A 20,858-nucleotide genomic window follows, 5' to 3' on the forward strand; every position below is an offset into this window, starting at 1 on the left:
CTGGAAGCCAGTGTGATGATCTCAGAACCGGAGTGATGTGATCCACTTTTCTAGTGTCAGTGAGTACTCGAGCAGCAGCGTTCTGAATCAGCTGCAGCTTTCTGATAGATTTTTTAGTGAGCCCTGTGAATACACTATTGCAGTAGTCGAGTCTACTGAAAATAAAAGCATGGACAAGTTTTTCTAAATCCTGTTGCGACATTAGTTTTTTAATCCTTGATATATTCTTCAGGTAATAGTATGCAGACCTAATGACTGTTGTAATGTGACTGTTAAAATTCAGGTCTGAGTCCATCACTACACCCAGATTTCTCGCTTTGTGAGTTACTTTGTAGTCTGCCGACTGAAGCTTTGTGATTACTTTTAATCGGTCCTTCTTTGCTCCAAAAACAATGATCTCAGTCTTTTGTTTGTTCAATTGGAGAAAGTTCTGAGTCATCCAGTCAGTGATGTGCTCAATGCACTTGCTCAGTGTTCTAATCGGAGAGTAGTCTCCCGGTGTAATTTTAAAATAAATCTGGGTGTCGTCTGCATAGATGTGATAGCTTAGATCGCTCTTTTTAATAATTTCAGCCAGAGGTAGCATATAAATATTAAAAAGCAAAGGTCCTAAGATGGAGCCTTGAGGAACCCCGCATGACATATTTATCAGGGTTGATTTGTAATTGCCTATTGAGACAAAGTTTGTTCTGTCCTTTAAGTAGGAGCTAAACCAGTTTAGAGCTGTTGCTGAAACTCCCACCCAGTTTTCAAGACGGTCTAGCAATATGTTGTGGTCAACAGTATCAAAGGCAGCGCTGAGATCTAATAATACTAACACTGATATTCTGCCACTGTCTGTGTTCAAATGGATGTCATTTAAGACCTTAACAAGTGAAGTCTCAGTGCTGTGGTTAGGTCGAAAGCCCGACTGAAACACATCAAAACCGTCAGTTAAAAACATGAAATTACTCAACTGTTGAAAAACTGCTTTTTTAATCAATTTGCTTAAAAAGGGAAGGTTTGATATTGGCCTGTAGTTATTCATTATGGTTTCGTCTAGGTTGTGCTTTTTTAGGAGCGGTTTAATTATTGCAGTTTTCAGGGCCTGTGGAAATACACCTGATTGAAGAGACTTGTTTACTATGTGTAGTATATCTGAGGCCAAGCAATGAAAAACAGTTTTGAAAAATCCTGTCGGGATGATGTCGAGGCTACAGGAGGAGGATTTCAGATGTTGGATAATGTCTTCCAGTTCTTTAGCATTTATCAGACGGAATTGTGACATGATGTCTGGATTGACTTTAGGTGAACACAGGGACAACACATTTGCTGTACCTGATACACAGGCACTGACTGCCTGTCTAATTTGCATGATTTTGTCAGTGAAGAAGCAGGCAAAATCATTGCAGGCCCTGGTGGATAGAAATTCTGAGGCTATCGACACTGGGGGGTTTGTTAGTCTGTTGACGGTAGCAAACAAGGCACGTGAGTTGTTTTTATTTTTGGTAATGATGTCAGAGAAGAACGATTGTCGTGCCTTTTTTATTTCCTGATTATAGAAACCGAGTTTCTCTTTATATATTTCCAAGTGAACCTGGAGATTTGTTTTTCTCCACCTGCGTTCAGCTTTTCTGCACTCAGTTTTTGCTGTTCTCACAGTCATGGCTTTTCTCCATGGAGATATTTTCTTGCCAGATACTTCCTTTATTTTAATGGGAGCGATGGTATCCATGACATTTGTTATTTTAGAATTAAAATGATCAACTAGCTCATTTACTGAGAAGTTAGCATGGGCAAGTGAGGGAGTAAAACTCTGGGCAAACATTTCTTGTGCATTTTCAGTTAAGTGACGTCTAGTGGTTACCTCTTTCTTAACAATTGTATGGACGGTAATAGAGCTCTCAAAGAAAACACAGGAATGTTCGGAGAGCGCAACATCAGTCACCACAAGCTTAGAGATGTTCAGACCCTTTGATACAATCAAGTCCAGGGTGTGCCCCTTATTGTGCGTCGGACCCTTGACATGCTGAGTCAGTCCAAAATTGTCGATAACACAAAACAGTTCTTTAGCCCCTCTGTCCTCAGGGTTGTCAACATGGATATTAAAATCGCCAACAATGATTAAACGGTCAAAGTCAATACACACTATAGACAACAACTCGGTAAAATCATCCAAAAAGCTTGCACAGTATTTGGGTGGTCTTTAGATATTTAGGAAAAGAGCTCGAAAGGAACATTTCAACTGAAGGGCCACATATTCAAAAGAAGCAAAGTTTCCATACATAGTCTGCTTGCATTGAAATAAGTCATTAAACAAAATAGCTACTCCACCCCCTTTCTTATGTAGTCTTGCCTGACTCATAGAATTAAAGTTGGTAGGAGTTGATTCTATAAGAACAGCTGTGCTGTTGTTTTGGTCTAACCAAGTTTCAGTTAAAAACATAAAATCTAGGTTGTGCTTGGTGATAAAATCATTGATTAAAAATGATTTACCTGCTAAAGACCTGACATTTAATAAAGCCAGTTTGAGTGTGTTTGATATACCACCAACTCTGACTGTTAACGACAGAACGTGGAGCACGTGGAATCACTGCAAAATGTGATACATTACATACATTCAGACGGATGCCCTTGGATCCTCTGTTCTCAGTCCGAGTCACCAGCCTGTGTAAGCAGGCCACAACACAAATGGGACGCTGCACTGGCATAGAAGCCTCTGGCCGTTGGGTGGCGCCAGAGAGCGAGGTGGCAGGCGTGGAAACAGTGGCCTTGGATGACACTGCTGGAGAGGGGGGTGTGTCAACGTGGCGCTGCAAAAGTCAGGGAAAGGTCTGAACAGCGTGATGCATGTTAGCCGCTAGCATGCGGCTACCCAACCTGCTGGGGTGGATTCCATCAGTGCCGAAGAGGGCGGGTCGGTCCCAAAATAGATTGAAATTGTCAATAAAACCAAGATTGGCAGCTCGGCAGGCGGATTGGAGCCAGGTGTTGAGGCTGAGGATCCTAGTGAAACGCCCTGCTCCGTGGCCTAGCGTTGGGATCGGACCTGAGATAAAAACCGACTTTCCACACCTCCGTAAAAGAATAAAAAGTTTCTTAAAATCCTTTTTTGTCAGCTCTGACTGCTGGCGGGCTGTATCGTTAGACTCCACATGGACGATTAGACGATTGACAGAGGGCGGGAGTGAGTGCAGCAGCCCCGGGAGTTTCTCCAGGATAACCGGGACGGTGGCTCCAGGGAGGCAGCGTGTGGCCGCGTTGAAAAATCGGATGTTTCTGATTATGGAATCCCCAATTATTCAAATCCAATCAAATCAAATCAAGTTTTATTTATATAGCACATTTTTAAACGATTTTTTGGTCGAGCCAAAGTGCTGTACATATAATAAAAATACCCTACAGTAAAGACACTTTACAGCAAATACAACAGCACAGTTTGTTCAGAATATCAGTATGAGAAAAACGACACCCTCTGTCCTTAGACCCTCACATCGTACAAGGAAAAACTTCCAGAGAAAAACCCACATTTCAAAGGGAAAAATGGGAGAAACCTCAGGGAGAGCAACAGAGGAGGGATCCCTCTCCCAGGACGGACAGACGTGCAATAGATGCCGTGTGTAAAACGAAGAGATAATACATTTCACAGCGTAGGTAGACCGAATGTTTGGAAATGCATGTGTCTATAATAAGAAGATGAATCCACGAAGATGTCAACAACAATCCTCATTTCATTTCATTTCAAACCTTTATTTATTCAGGTTGTATCCCATTGAGATCATTGACCTCTTTTTCAAGGGAGACCTGCTCAAGTAGGTTCCACATGAAACATTAAAAACATAAACAGAACAACAAAAGGACATCATACAGTAGCATTACAGGGATTACAAATTACATACTATCCACATGCACAGGTACCAACAGCTTCCGATTCAGTAGCATCTAACCGAGCTTTAAAAACATTTAGTGGCAACAGATTGCTCAGTTTCCATTTTAATTGCAGACTATTCCAGGACAGTGGAGCTGCGCATCTAAATGCTATTTTCCCTAAGACAGTCCTAGCAGTTGGCACATTTAATAAAACCACAGCATGCGATCTCAGGCAGTAGCCACTTACAATTCGCCGTGAGATCAGGGAGCAGATGTAGGATGGAAGTTTCCCTAACATGGCTTTATATATAAAAATGTACCAGTGACTGAGCCTCCGTACAGTTAGTGAAGGCAGACCAGCCCTTGCATACAGGGTACAGTGATGAGTTAATGCTTTACAGTTTGTCACAAATCTCAGTGCACTGTGATACGCAGCATCTAACTTGACCAGGCAATTGGCAGGTGCATTCATATAAATCAGATCACCATAGTCCAGCACAGGTAAAAAGGTCACAGTGACTAGCCTTTTTCTGGCCTCGAGCGAGAAACAGGACTTGTTCCTGTAGAAGAAACCTAGTCTAACCCTCAGTTTTTTAAGCAGGATATTGACCTGACGTTTAAAAGTGAGACAATCATCAAGCCAGATACCAAGGTATTTGTAACAGGCAACCACTTCAAGTTTTATTCCTTGCGTAGTTAAAATATCTAAAACAGGCTCTGGTGTCTTTTTGGCTTTTGAAAAGAGCATTACCTTGGTTTTATCCACATTTAAAAGAAGCTTTAGTTCAGAGAGCTGAGTCTGAATAATGTTAAAAGCAGTTTGCAATTCAACAACAGCCTCCTTAATGGAGGGACATGCACAGTACATAACGGTATCGTCCGCATAAAAATGTAAGGTTGCTCCATCGACATTTTCACCTAAACTATTGATGTAGATGGAGAATAAAAGTGGACCTAAAACAGAACCTTGAGGAACACCATTAGTAATGTTTAACCACTCAGAAGACAGCCCATCAAAATGAACACATTTGGTGCGTTCACACCGGAGTACTTTGGTGTACTTTTCCCACAATAGTTCATCAGAACTACGATATATTTGCGTTCACACCAAAAAGCCCCAGGAACTAAAGTAGCTCAACTTAGTTCGCGAGACTCGCTTTTCAGTCCCTGCTACAGAGCAGGGTCTGTCGTGGGAGAAAGTAGTTCCTACGTCTGATTGGCTGTGCGGAATGCAAACCACGCCCGTTTGACTCCGAATTTTTTGTTGTAAGCGGCCATTGTATTTCCTCGCTTCGCAGCACAGACGAAGAGATTCCTTTTGTGAAAGCAGTTATTATAGCAACACTAAATAAATCAATTGGAGCGGTGGAGTGATGAGGATGAGGATGTGTCTGCGCTTCTGGCGATTGACTCGGAGGACGCGAAGCGCCACATTCAGAAGCTTCGACTGAATGCAGTTTATGTGGCTCTGCAAAGTTAGCAGACCTGGCAAAGTCATGTCGGGACGACTACCAAGGTAAAATAAAATACATGCACTGCACTGTTTTAATCTGCACAATACTGGTCTTAGATGTACTTTTATTTGCTCAGTAGATCGAGCTAGCCATGGTAGAACTTGCTAACGTTAGGTCCAAGCTGGCTAATAACATCTAGCTAGCTAGCTATTCTCATCCATGCCCGCTATGAACACGTTTTGACTTGTGAATAAGTGTGCAATGTTCTGTAATTTGCTTCACTAACTCATGGCACTAATCGTGTGTTTCAGGCGAGGTGTTTCTCTCAGGATTAGAAACTAGTTTTCCCCTCCGGGATAAAAACGATAATATAACGTTAGCAATTAGCATGCTAGCTGGACCTCTGTGGCTACACTAGAGCAACTACAATCTATTGTTTACCTCAATTTCAAGTAATTTGCAACATTCATTCTACATGTTAATGGTAAACGCTTAAACAGTTGATTACCTGCATGCCACAAAGACTGATGTTCTAATATTTTTGCACATTTAAGTAGAAATGTAATTGAAATTCTATTTACTGCCTAAACATTGTTCCTTGTATTATCCTAAATAGTTTGACCTTGTTTCCTCAGAAGGCTTCTCAGACTACATGGAGGATCCCTCAGAGAAACACAGTTTCCACGTTCAGTTCCCCCCCGCTGAGAGTAGGCAGCTCCACACCCTGTGCCCGGTTCATCCTGACCGCTGCTGCCATACTGCAGCAAACAGGAGGGAACGGAGGTGAAAACACACTTTATACATTTAGATATGTGGAGCACAAAGAAAAGCATTGCTAAAAAACATTTAGCAGCTAAACTGTGGATAACAAGTAAACCACATTGGTTTGTTATTCAATATTCAAAAGCTTTTTGAATCATTACATGTCACTTGTTAGACGCTTTTATCCAAAGCTTACATACTCAATACTGTGGGCAATCCCCACAGGAGCACTTTGGGGTGAAGTGTCTCAGGGACACAACGACATGCTGACTGCAGTGGGGTTTGAACCTGTGCTCCCCTGATCCGAACACCAATGCACTTATCCACTGCGCCACACACCTCCATCCTTTACTCAAGTAGAAGTACAGATACTCGTGTTTGAAATACTCTGGTAAAACTTCTTAAGTAAAAGTAAAGAGGGCTTTGAAATGTACTTAAGTAAAAAGTACCCATAACTACCAGCTGTTTTAAAGAGTACCTGACCTCCCTTTATATTAATAGAACAATAATGTCATTGTTAGCTAATGAATGTTTCCATGCTGAACAACGGCAACATGACAACGTTTTCATTGGTCCCTCTTCTTTAGAGAAGACCAGGAAATGATGGATACACGGATCGTGTTCAAATCAATAGGCACGCAATGACTCTAGTTTGAATGTGTGTTTGGTGGCGTGATCATTATTATTTAAAGTAACCAGCCTGTTTGGAAAATGTAAGAAGTAGAAAGTATAGGTATTTGTGTTCAAAATGTAAGAAGTAGAAAGTACAGGTATTTGTGTTCAAAATGTAAGAAGTAGAAGTAAAAAGTGATCAGAAAAATAAGTAGTGGAATGTACTTAAGTACAGTAACGAGGTATTTGTACTCCGCTACTTCCTACCTCTGACCAACGTGTATCTCTATATTCAGAGCACCCAGTATAAGACGGTGGAGCGGGTGGTGCAGACTCTGAAGAACCTGTGCTGTGCTCTGGACGAGACGGAGACCCAGGCCATCACTGAGGCCGTCAAAAGGCTGAAACACTCCGTCAACTTACCCCAGACACGCTCCCCCAAGGTGGGCTAACACTCTGCTTCACACGTTCATACAGAGCGTTGTTTACATGTTAGGAAGTGTTTGTAAGATCAACTTGTTTTGCTTTGCAGATGGGGTCCACATCGTCTGGTCAATCGTCAAATGGTACGTACACACAGTCACACTCCACCTCCACTTATTTAATTTAAATGTGATTGTTGCAGCTTATCATGTCAATGTGGTGCAAAGATGCATTACAGACAGAAATAACTTTTAAATAAAGTCACTGTCAAGTGTCTAAGGCTATTTAAAGTCTATGTGGCTTATTCTATTACGGTATGAATCATTCAAAGCTTCATAGCATCATTAATGCTTGCATTAAAATTGTAAAACGTTTAATTTGTATCTATTTGTCCCTATCATGTCCTGAGAGCCCTCCATCCCCCAATTGCTAGTGCCTTCACCATTTAAAATGTTAATAGTCAAATCAAAGGTGTTCCCCGTGTTCCTCCTGTTGTGTGCCTGCAGAGACAGATTTGGACAATGTTGTGTCGTTGTTGCGATTAAACTGATCTTGTATCTTGCATATTTCACCTTAGGAAAGTGGGCACGCGATGACAGCTTCCTTGACACCATCATGGCGATGGCCCGCCGTGCCATGGTCAGCAAGGAGAATGAGGACCTGCGTGCCAAGGAGATGCACAACGAGCTGATTAAATCCAACAGGCCTTCAATACAAAAATTAAGAAAAACTTGTCGTTGATAAACTGTACAATGACTTGTTGGGAGGCGTGTGATGCAGTGGTCTGGTGCGTTGGTGTTCGGATCAGGGGAGCACAGGTTCAAACCCCACTGCAGTCAGGATGTCGTTGTGTCCCTGGGCAAGACACTTCACCCCAAATTGCCTACACCTGGGACAGTTAATTTTGTATTATTGTGATTATATATATATTGCCACTGTTATTATATTGTTTTGATACTACTGACACTTATTGATCTGCTTCTGATAAATAAAAGAGAACCTACATGCACGGCACTAGCATCATGACTGTCTTTGTTTAAACCAGCAGCAGTGCAGCGGTACACAGACTAACCGTGTGTGTGTGTGTGTGTGTGTGTGTGTGTGTGTGTGTGTGTGTGTGTGTGTGTGTGTGTGTGTGTGTGTGTGTGTGTGTGTGTGTGTGTGTGTGTGTGTGTGTGTGTGTGTGTGTGTGTGTGTGTGTGTGTGTGTGTGTGTGTGTGTGTGTGTGTGTGTGTGTGTGTGTGTGTGTGTGTGTGTGTGTGTGTGTGTGTGTGTGTGTGTGTGTGTGTGTGTGTGTGTGTGTGTGTGTGTGTGTGTGTGTGTGTGTGTGTGTGTGTGTGTGTGTGTGTGTGTGTGTGTGTGTGTGAGAGAGAGAGAGTGTGAGTGTGTGAGAGAGAGAGATAGTTCTTCAGATGTGTATGCTTAACATGTATGTATTTATCACAGTAAAGATGGTATACAAAAGCTTTTTAAAGAGCTTTCAACCTCATCCCATTGTCTTTAACACACATTTAACATAATAATATATTCATATTAATATACAAATATACAGTACGAGTACTGTTTTGATACTGACATTTAATCTTTGCACAAAGGTGTGTCTGCACTATTGTAATTGTGTCTGTTGACTGGTAAATAAAAGAGAGAACCAAATGCACAGTACAAAAGATCAGCTTTATTGTCAATTTACAATTTCCATGCTGTTCAGATGCCTCAAGGGCTGTGCGCGTGTCTTGCCCCGTGGCGATTTGTTTAGGTTGCGTCTCCCCAATGGTTGCTTCCAGGCGAATACAGAGGAGTTGAAAAGATCCACTTTGATCCACTGCACATTGGTGTGCACCAGGCCGAGGTTCACCCAGAGAGAGCGCGGGACACGACGCGTTCCGTAGTATTCGCATATCTGGAATACATACAAAGACACAAATTAGCCCTACATAACTCCATAAATCCTACATTAGATAGTATTAATGTGATTTAATGAACGTACCATTGCTGTTCTTTGGGCGTGATAACGGTCATCATCCTCAGCTGTCGAAACATGTCCATAGCGTGTGCTTTTCGTGGTCCAATCCTTTTGTTAAGGCTTCTTAACCGCCTTCGCCTCCGACTCAGCATTTCTATTGCATTTGAATGGTCGATCTGTATTTTTATTTGTGGCTGAGTTATTGGCTTAAATAACTCCGTTACGAAGCTGTATAACACGAGCACCAAAACGTCAACTCCATACCGTGTCTGAGGTCGGAAGGTAAACAGAAGCATACAGCGGAAGCGGAAGCTTTTCTTCTTCTTCTCTCGGTTTTTTGGCGGATTGCAACTTTAAAGTGCATACCGCCACCTACTGTACTCGCTGTGAAGTTGTTTGCAGCCTGCCAGGAAAATCTAAGCAGAAGAAGAAGAAGTGACGTCAGCGGCTCATTTGCCTAATCCACCCCCAGGAACTCATTTTGGTGTGAACGCGATCTGCTTTAGTTCGTCAGCACTAAAAGAACTCTCATGAACTAAAGTTCTCAGGAACTACTGTGGGAAAAGTACTTGGTGTGAACGCGCCTATTGGGACCTTTCAGAGAGGTAGTTCACAGAAGCAGAGTTAGTCACAGAATCAAACATAGAACCGCAGGACACAAAATGCTCATTAAAACAATTTAACATAGTAGCCCTGTCCGATATAGAGCCAGATGCTGTGGTAATGCACGGAGGTAGCTCATTTCGGATCTCACCGGTGGATAGCGATTTTATGGCTTTCCAAAATTTCCTAGGATTATTTAGGTTTTCTGTAGTAACTGACAAATAGTACTTCGACTTAGCACTTTTGACCTGTGAAGTGAAGCTATTTCTTAGCTGCCTAAAACGCAGCCATTCAACCTCTGAGCCTGATTTCCTAGCCTTTGCCCAGGCCTTGTTTCTCTCATGCAGGAGACTGGACAGTTCAGCAGAAAACCAAGGATTGTCTCGTCCCTTTACTCTAAAAGTACGTAGGGGTGCATGTCTATCTATAATTTCCATAAAACCAAGATAAAAATAAGACCATGCAGTTTCAACATCAGCACACAGATCGATTTTTCCCCAATCAAACCCAAACAGATCATGAACAAAACCCTGCTCCACAAAATGTTTTATGTGTCTCTTAATAATAATACGGGGTTTAGCCTTTTGGACCTTAGTGTCCCTAATTGTGGCTACAACACAGTGGTCACTCACATCATTTGCAAATACTCCCACAGATGGGTATTTATAGGGAACATTAGTTAGAATGAGATCAATTAGGGATGATTTATTAGGAGACTTAACGTTAGGGCGAGTAGGACTATCTACAATCTGAGTAACATTCAGAGAGATACAAAGGTTTTTAAAATCCTCTGATACTACAGTTAACCAGTCCCAGTTAAAATCTCCAAGTAGCACTATTTCCTTGTAGTCTAGTTGTGATATAAGTTTTGCTAGTGAAGACAAGGAGTCCTTGACAGCTGAGGGGGGTCTGTAACACCCCACCACCATGACTTGTTGCCCCTTTGCCACTTCTATATTTAAGGCTAAAAATTCGAATTGCTTACTGACAGATTTGGAGATCAATGTGGTTACACTGAACTTATTTTTAACATAAATGGCAACTCCACCACCTTTATTAGGCCGGTCGGTACGATACACATTATAGCCATTTAAGGATATGTCAGAGGCCAAAATAGTTTTATTTAGCCATGTTTCTGATAACACAATGACATCAGCGTCAGTCGAGCTTGCCCAAATGCGGACAAAATCTAGTTTACCTAACAGACTGCGCACATTCAAGTGGATGAAACCCAACCCAGATCTAGCTTTAAAATCAGCAGGAGTAGCGATCTGACTACTACTACTGGGCGGACCAGGGTTAGGTTGAACATTTCCTGACAGTAATAACAACAAAAAAAAACAGGCATCTTTTCCTCTTAATCGACACACACACATTGTCATCTACTTTAGAATCACCGGAAAAGTCTGCGAGAGTGTGATTTGAGCTTAAGAAGCAGTCCTGAAGTACCATCATCGCAGGCAAACAAAAAAGACAAACATATTTTGTCGAGCAGATTGTCTGCGACAAGGTGACCGGTAACTGTTTGTGTAACACATCCGACCCTTTGCAGGGGATGCCTACTGCGGGTGGCAGAACAGACCTGAATCCAGTAGGCTTCTCAGGATGACTAGAGATCTTCTCATGGTCCAGAACAGTTAACAGGCACAGCAGAATCACGATATGGGCCATCCTCCCAGACCAGCACACAATATCCGCGATGTTCCCGGGGCAAAAATCCTCCTCCTCACAGCAGCAAAGGACAGGCGAAAGCAGCAGCGAGGAAGCGCACCGGTCTCTCCGTGGTATCCCCGGGGTAAGAGGTCTCCTCAGCAAGCAGCACACGACACTGGAACACACGACAGGTGGGAGCAGGCCTCCGTAACAGCAAAACCAGGACAGGTGGAGAGCAGGCCCCAGCCGCGGCAGATCCTCCTCCGCACAGCAGCACACGCCCGGTGAAAGCAGGCCCCTAGCCCGCAGCGTGGAGCCACTCTACAGGTGGGAGCAGGCCTCCGTAGATCGTAGATGACCTGATTGTGGTTTCAGCAGTGTGTAGGGTGTGAGAGTAATTCACAGATATTGCCCTAATGCTGCCGCTTATTCATGCGACGAACATCGTCGAGGTAATCGTCGTCTGATAATGCATCCATTGGTTGGAACAACTGTGGGAGCCATCAGGGAAGCAGCATGACGAGACCCAGGCAGGACCGCAGAGACAGGCCCAGCCACGACCCGAAGTCCACGACTTAATCCAGAACTCAGGATAGAGGATCCAGGGCACAGGACCACAGCAAGAGGATCAGCCTTGACTCCGGATCCCGGCGTAGATATAGACACAAAACAAGAAAAATGTGGCTGGGTTAATCGGAACATGAGAGTACACAGACACAGACGGACAGAAGGAAGAACAAGCACTCCCTTAGGATAGGTTACGGGAAAAGGGTAGCAAGTAAGAGAGTAAGAAACAGAGGTGGAGAGGCACACTGGAGCCTTAGTTGGAATTGAGCAGAGGTAGGGAGGAAGCTGTGAATACGGTCATAACACTCCCCTGCCTGGATAAGCTTCTCTGCAAACCTGTTTCCCTCTAATAAAACCTCGAAAGGTCAGAGAGGGAAAAGGTTTTTGGATAAAGAGAGGATAGAAAGAATCGATTACAGGAGTAGAGAATATGAGAAGTAGAGAGAGAAAAGATTTAGAAGAATGAGTAGTAGTAATAACCTTATTTTTCAATATAAGATCCAAGTTTTTAGGATTTAAAGGGGACCTATCATGCAAAATGCACTTTTGTACGTCTTTTATACATGAATATGTGTCCCCGGTGTTCCAGGGAACTCACCAAGTGTCAGAAAACACAACCCTCTCTATTTTCCTCCATACCCAAATCTCTAAAAAAGGGGCTGCTGATAAAATAAATCTGATAAAAACTGATCCAGATTTGAACACTGTCCTGACGTCAGGACAGTGGCGCTACGGCTATTGGGCCAACTCCACCAATCAGGAGGAGACAGCCACGGCCATTGCCGTTCGAAAGCGCTGGAGACGCTGTAGTACATATGCCAGGCCTGTAGATGGTGCTGTTCTCACTGAATCTGCCCTAGAGCTAAAAAATGTCAAATTGAGCAAAATGAGGCATGGCTAAAATGCATGATCTGTTTGGTATTTTGAAAAAAAAAAAAGTATAAATATGCCTTATATAGGTATGGTCCTACACTATATTATTCAAATATAGCATGATAGGTCCACTTTACGTGAGGCAATTGAAGACAGCCGCGGTGCTCTGAGACCTGATGAGACGGGGAGCGGAACAGTTTTTCGACCGCAAATTGTAAACCGAAATTAGTGTTGCAAATTGGACTGCAAAGTATAGTTTATATAAAAAAGTATATCGCCGAAATATTGATTTAGATTTGTTATTTTGAGACTATTTAAGTCAATACTTTTTTGTTAATAAATTACATTTTTTGACTGAAAACCTTCGGCTGCTTATTGCTTTGGATTGTGTGTCGTCAACCCCGCTCTATAGTGGCAAAAGGAAACCTTGGATGCCACTACAAGGGGTGTCAAATACAAAGTGGGCCAAAATTAAAAAATGGGTACTAGTCGAGGGCCGGACTGGTTCAATGTTTATTGCAAAACTTATTGAAATGAACTTATTGCACATATTAAACCTGGAACTAACAAAGCTTAAATTATTGCCTATAAAAACAACATTAAACATTAAATAATCAGTTGCATTCATTTCTTATGGCTCTATCTGCAGCTTTTCCGGAGTCATTTCTTATGATTACATTTTTCCACAGGCCAACAACAGCTTCAAAAAAACTATTTCCCTCAAAGAAAAAACAAACATGCCCTGTTGTCCAAGAAAAAAAGTGCAGAAGGAAACATCCATTGAAACTCAGTGTGCTGCTCTGTGATGCTATGCCAGATACTTGGCATCTCATCTTGGGTGCAAGTTCATCAATGTTTGGGCTCAGGCTCTGAGCTGAGGAAACCCTCAGGATTGAGTGAAGGCGTGCGTGCAATATACCGGCGGGCCAGATCTAATAGTAATTAGAAATTATCCTGCGGGCCGAAATTAAATCCACCACGGGCCTTGAGTTTGACACGTGCTTTAATACCTAATATGAGTTGAATATGTGCAGTATGGTATTATATGCCAATACAAGATACACCAATAGACTTAAGTTATTACTTATTTTAGTTTTTATTGTTTTTCTCACCGAAAATCATTTGTAGAAGAAACTATCAGAAAAAAGTCAAGGAGTATGAAGATTATAAGGGTTAGGTTTAGGTTTAGAGTTAGGTTTAGGGTTAGGGTTAGGTTTGTGACATTTTTAAAGACAACATTTGACACTGCATGATTAAAGAGAAACAAACCAACATAGAAATTTAAATTAAATAAAAACATTTGTTTATTTATTTATGCTTTTGACGAATTAAGAAAATTGTACATCGCTATAAAACAAACGTAGCCCCCGGAGTTACCCCTGATGTCATGGTAACACATCTTACTAATGTTTTGTTTTTTTAATCGTACATTTTGGGAAAAACCCGGTGCTCCCGGAGAAAACCCGCAGATAAGTTAGTGGCTTTTATCTCCTGGCCTGCTGAGCTTGATTCTCCTGAACCGTTTTCATGTGTTCAAGGAAGTCATTGTCAACAGTGACGTTCTTCACATTCAAGCTGTTCATTCGGTCCTGATCGCCGTTTGGATTCTGAACCGCTGTGTTTTTGTCCCTCAGCGGCTTCACCTGGAAGGCTGATTCACTGACTTCCAGGTTGAGCAGTTGATGCTTAAAGTGTTTCTTACTATCAATCTCTTCGTTGGCATCATCCAGATTCTTTTGCAGGAGGTCATTTTCCGCTTTCAAACCATCCAAGTGATCGAATGTCAGCAAATGAGAACGACCCTTCCTCAAAACACCAATCTCTAGGTTAAGATCCACGAGATCCTTCCCCATGGCGGCACTATCACACCTCAAGGTCTCGTTGGATGCCATCAAAGCCTGATACTTGATCATGAGATCATTTTCCTTGTGAACCTCATTGCTCACACCCTGGATCTTGTTCATTAAAGCCTCGTTCTTCCTCATAACGTCCTCTCTCTCAGCTTTCGCCTCCTTGTAAGAGTCCTCGAGCTTCATGAAAAGCAGATGCCTTTTCTTGAGCTGCAAAACTTCTTCTCGCAGGGAGACATGTTCGAGACTCATGGCGGCTTTTTCTGTCACCATTGCGTTGTAACTTTCCCTAATGGTGTCCTCATTCTGAAGTTCTTGACACAACTCGTGTTTCTTTTGTTGCAACAATTGATTTCGCTGGAGAATCAACTCTCTTTCTTCCTTCGCAATGTTGTATGACCCCTGAAGATCCTCTAAACCCAGAAGCCTCTTTGAAAGCTCAAAGATCTCTTCTTGCAAGTCTTCAGTTTGGCTCCTTTCCTCATATTTCAACTGGTTCATTTCGTCTATCTCAAACTGCACCGTGCTTTCATTTTCAAGCTCCCTGCAGAGATCCACTTCCTGCTGCAGAGCCTGGTTCTTCTGGAAAACCGTCTCTGTCTCTGCCTTAGACACTTGGAAACAATCCTGAAGTTGCTCTTTCCTTTGCTTGAGACACTCAAGTTCTTCCTCAAGGCCACCATTTACTCTGATGGTTTCCTCTGCGTCACTTCTCAATGCATCGAGCGTTTCCTCTGCAGCAGAATAGCTTTGGATCCATGAACGCACCTCTGTAATCAGTGCTTCGAGCTCTCTCTGTCCACATAGTGCAGCTTCATTCTCCTGAACCGTTTTCATGTGTTCAAGGAAGTCATTGTCAACGGTGACGTTCTTCACATTCAAGCTGTTCATTCGGTCCTGATCGCCGTTTGGATTCTGAACCGCTGTGTTTTTGTCCCTCAGCGGCTTCACCTGGAAGGCTGATTCACTGACTTCCAGGTTGAGCAGTTGATGCTTAAAGTGTTTCTTACTATCAATCTCTTCGTTGGCATCATCCAGATTCTTTTGCAGGAGGTCATTTTCCGCTTTCAAACCATCCAAGTGATCGAATGTCAGCAAATGAGAACGACCCTTCCTCAAAACACCAATCTCTAGGTTAAGATCCACGAGATCCTTCCCCATGGCGGCACTATCACACCTCAAGGTCTCGTTGGATGCCATCAAAGCCTGATACTTGATCATGAGATCATTTTCCTTGTGAACCTCATTGCTCACACCCTGGATCTTGTTCATTAAAGCCTCGTTCTTCCTCATAACATCCTCTCTCTCAGCTTTCGCCTCCTTGTAAGAGTCCTCGAGCTTCATGAAAAGCAGATGCCTTTTCTTGAGCTGCAAAACTTCTTCTCGCAGGGAGACATGTTCGAGACTCATGGCGGCTTTTTCTGTCACCATTGCGTTGTAACTTTCCCTAATGGTGTCCTCATTCTGAAGTTCTTGACACAACTCGTGTTTCTTTTGTTGCAACAATTGATTTCGCTGGAGAATCAACTCTCTTTCTTCCTTCGCAATGTTGCATGACCCCTGAAGATCCTCTAAACCCAGAAGCCTCTTTGAAAGCTCAAAGATCTCTTCTTGCAAGTCTTCAGTTTGGCTCCTTTCCTCATATTTCAACTGGTTCATTTCGTCTATCTCAAACTGCACCGTGCTTTCATTTTCAAGCTCCCTGCAGTGATCCACTTCCTGCTGCAGAGCCTGGTTCTTCTGGAAAACCGTCTCTGTCTCTGCCTTAGACACTTGGAAACAATCCTGAAGTTGCTCTTTCCTTTGCTTGAGACACTCAAGTTCTTCCTCAAGGCCACCATTTACTCTGATGGTTTCCTCTGCGTCACTTCTCAATGCATCGAGCGTTTCCTCTGCAGCAGAATAGCTTTGGATCGATGAACGCACCTCTGTAATCTGTGCTTCGAGCTCTTTCTGTCCACATAGTGCAGCTTGATGCTTGGCTTTGATAGCATCGATGCAATCCAGCACATCTCGCTTGTCAAACATCTGTCCCTCGAGGGTCTGTCGTTCACGCTCCAATTCCTTGTTTGTCTGGATTAGTCCCTGGAACATCGCCTCTACGGTAACGTTATTTTCGATCTTCTCACTAAGAACCCTCCCTTCTTTTTCGAGGTAGGCACATTTGCGCCTCAGGACACGTTCCTCGGCCTTCAGAGCGTCAAACTGCTCCCCCAGCGCTGGAAAGCTGCTGAACTGTCTTTGTATGGATTGCATTTCCACATGTACGGTCTTGATATGTTCTTGAACTGCCCCAAGACTCCTTCTAACTCCAGCGTAGTCACCTCCCATTTCCACTTGTTCCTTATTGCAGGACATGTTTTTTTAAGATGATAATGATACACACACAGTAGCAACTGGTAATACCTAACTGTTTCTCACGGGGAAAAAACAGAATTTCATGGGGTGTTCTGCTAAGCCAAGATATGCTATGCCTTAAAACTCAAACTTGTCTCCTTGCAGGTTCAAATTTGGAACTATCGATGATGTCACAAAGCACATCACAGCATCATCATGACATCACTTGGAATTTCTGCACAATGCTCACATGTAGAGATGTGGCCATGGCAACAATGAAGATGCATTCTGGGTAACTTTGCCCAGGCATTCCATTTTTGAAAAACAACAACAAGATGGTTGACTCCTACTCTCTATTCTACTCAATATTAAGGGAGTTCTTTGTGGAAGATTATATAGTGAAAATGAACACACCGATGTTCTGAAACTAATATATAAAAAGGGACTTGTTTTGGGATGTCCTGTTAACAATAAACCATTATTATTACTCAAAAATTGTCGTCAAAAGCAGAGAAAATACTTCCTAATAATACTCTTTATTCAAAAAAAATTTGAGTCTGTAGGCATGAAATATTAATGTTTTTGGTACAAAATTAGCTTGAGCACAATTTTGTATTGGCCATTTATTGACTGATATGACGGCACAGGGTACCCTGATCAGAGCGTCCTGAATATTTGTATTTTAATTTAGTTAACTTTTATGTGTCTGTAGCCAGATCTGGGCAGTAAGTACACGGCCTGGTCTTCAGTGAGCACTCTGATCCAGAAGAACCTGGTGATGAAGACCCACAACCCTGCAAGGTACAGAGGACACACACACACACACACACACACACACACACACACACACACACACACACACACACACACACACACACACACACACACACACACACACACACACACACACACACACACACACACACACACACACACACACACACACACACACACACACACACACACACACACGTCTCTAAAACCCAGGAATTGATAATTGACTTAAGACGTCACAAGGATGTTCCTAAGGAGTGAATCATACTCAATGACAAGGTTGAAATTGTCACATCATATAAATACTTGGGCACCATTTTCGACGACCACCGCACATTCGATGTGAATACTGAGTGTGTTGTGAAGCGGGGTCAATGCACCTTCTTCGCAAACTGAACTCTCTCTGTCAGGCCGGTCATTCTTTGTTGTTTTTACCAAAGCATTCATTGAGAGCCTTATTTGTTTTTCTTTTTTTCCATAGTGTAAGGAATAAAATCTATATTTATATGGCGTAACTTAAAATGAATACACTGTTCTTATTTTAAGCTGCTTTATTCTGAAAACCGGATGTTCACACACTCGACTTCCGGTTTTCGCGAGTAAATATCGTCAACTTCCGGTTAGCATTAGCATGTAGCTAATTTTGTGTTTCTGTGAATTTAAGGAGAAATGACACGTGGTGTTGCACACTAAACACACTGTCTTTAACCATCACTTATTGACGCTACAATACTATTATTAGGGAATGTTTAAATGACCAACATATTAGAAGATTGTAAAACTAACATCAGAAAACGACAGGACGTGCCTTGGACCCGCCCCAGTCAACGCTAAGCCAATAGGAGAAGCCTACAGATTATAAAATGAGAAGCCAGCTGGAAGCCGCCCTCTTTCCCAGCTGTCCATCAAGGATAACCAACCATTCTTGCAATTTCATTGTATCATCGTATCGTTGTTTTATTAAACGCTGTTAACTTGTAAATAAGCTTCCTGGAGTCCTTTCAGCTAATCCTGAGCTCAGAGCTCAAATACCCTACAATAGCCTTACACTGAAAGACAGGAACAGCCTGAACAACATTGTTAAAACCTGCTCTCAGGTCATCGGAGTGAAACAGAGAGACTTAAACTCCTTTTGCAACCAACAGATTATGCGGAAAGCAATTCAGAGTGTTTTGAAGTGGAAATGGGGGCTTCCCTTTCGTTTAAATGTAGTTCACTCTTCCTCCCTCTTCAGGTATTCTCTGACAGAAGAGGGTCTGGCTTTAGGGGAGCGCCTCAAGTCTTTAGAGGGAACTAAAGGTCCAGAAGGAGACAGAGAGGAGGCCAGGAGTGAAGGAAACAAGCAGGAGGAGGGAGAGGAGGGTGGCCCGGGGTTTGTGGACCTCACTGTTAGTGATGATGACGAAGAGGAGAAGGAAGAGGAGAGAATACAGTGAGTGTGCTTCAAAACTTCTGGGAAAAAAACGTATCATTATCTCAACATGTAACTATACTCTGAAATGCATTTAAGTCGCACCATTATTTTCCTTTTGTCATATGTTTGTGTTTGGACTGATAGACTAAGTGTTTAGAGACCATTTAAACATTCAAGATTCAAAATAACGTGGTCTTGGTTTTCACAATCTTAAGTCCCAGCCTCCTCCAACAATTTACGACATAAAAAGGAATAAATATAGTCCAAAAAGAAACAGAAACGTGCAAGTAAAATGCAAAAATAGGTCAACTATATACATAAATAAAAATACGGTGCTTTCTACTTTTATATACGACAATACGTGGACTTTACTTTGTGTGTTTTAGCTTGTAATGTTTCTGTAAAATACATGAACTCTCAACAATTGTAGATTTATTAGTAATATATATTTTAGACAGAAATATCTCCATTATGTTTTATGATTGCACTTGTATTGTTGAACTGTTTGTAAATACAATAAAAGGAATTGAACCGTCTTTTCCCAGACCTACAGAGAGGCCGATCTCCTCTGCCCAGCCGAGGGTTGTCGTTCCTGGGATGTTCTTTTCAGGAAAACCCCAAAATGTACCGTCAACGAGCAGAAACCCAAATTCATGGAGTCTCCTTCCCGGCTCCTACGAGATCATCGTGTGTGTGTGTGTGTGTGTGTGTGTGTGTGTGTGTGTGTGTGTGTGTGTGTGTGTGTGTGTGTGTGTGTGTGTGTGTGTGTGTGTGTGTGTGTGTGTGTGTGTGTGTGTGTGTGTGTGTGTGTGTGTGTGTGTGTGTGTGTGTGTGTGTGTGTGTGTGTGTGTGTGTGTGTGTGAAGCGGAAGCAGGATCTGGTCAAAGAGCTGCAGATGAACGGAGTGACGTTCGATGTGAGGAAGCTCAACGTGGGAGATTTCCTGTGGGTCGCTCGGGAAAAGGTCGCACCTATTCCAGGTAACACAACGTAAAAAACAAATCCACTTTTTCCTGTCTCTTCTACATCAACATGTGTCCCCTCTTCTTCATGTCTCTTCTACATCAACATGTGTCCCCTCTTCTTCATGTCTCTTCTACATCACCATGTGTCCCCTCTTCTTCATGTCTCTTCTACATCAACATGTGTCCCCTCTTCTACATCAACATGTGTCCCCTCTTCTTCATGTCTCTTCTACATCAACATGTGTCCCCTCTTCTTCATGTCTCTTCTACATCAACATGTGTCCCCTCTTCTTCATGTCTCTTCTACATCAACATGTGTCCCCTCTTCTTCATGTCTCTTCTACATCAACATGTGTCCCCTCTTCTTCATGTCTCTTCTACATCAACATGTGTCCCCTCTTCTTCACGTCTCTTCTACATCAACATGTGTCCCCTCTTCTTCACGTCTCTTCTACATCACCATGTGTCCCCTCTTCTTCATGTCTCTTCTACATCAACATGTGTCCCCTCTTCTTCACGTCTCTTCTACATCACCATGTGTCCCCTCTTCTTCACGTCTCTTCTACATCACCATGTGTCCCCTCTTCTTCATGTCTCTTCTACATCAACATGTGTCCCCTCTTCTTCATGTCTCTTCTACATCAACATGTGTCCCCTCTTCTTCATGTCTCTTCTACATCACCATGTGTCCCCTCTTCTTCATGTCTCTTCTACATCAACATGTGTCCCCTCTTCTTCATGTCTCTTCTACATCAACAT

General features: G+C 42.6%; 1 long non-coding RNA gene across 1 annotated transcript; it reads left to right on the plus strand.

The window, feature by feature from the left end:
- The first annotated feature begins 16,909 nt into the window (after nt 1-16,909).
- Nucleotides 16,910-19,841, plus strand: LOC117476682. Its single transcript, XR_004555279.1, has 4 exons — nt 16,910-17,238; nt 17,659-17,747; nt 18,955-19,152; nt 19,680-19,841. It is a non-coding gene; the product is annotated as an uncharacterized LOC117476682 (long non-coding RNA).
- The last annotated feature ends 1,017 nt before the right edge of the window (nt 19,842-20,858 follow it).

The sequence above is a fragment of the Trematomus bernacchii genome, unplaced genomic scaffold (genome assembly GCF_902827165.1).
Source record: "Trematomus bernacchii unplaced genomic scaffold, fTreBer1.1, whole genome shotgun sequence".
Taxonomy (NCBI): domain Eukaryota; kingdom Metazoa; phylum Chordata; class Actinopteri; order Perciformes; family Nototheniidae; genus Trematomus; species Trematomus bernacchii.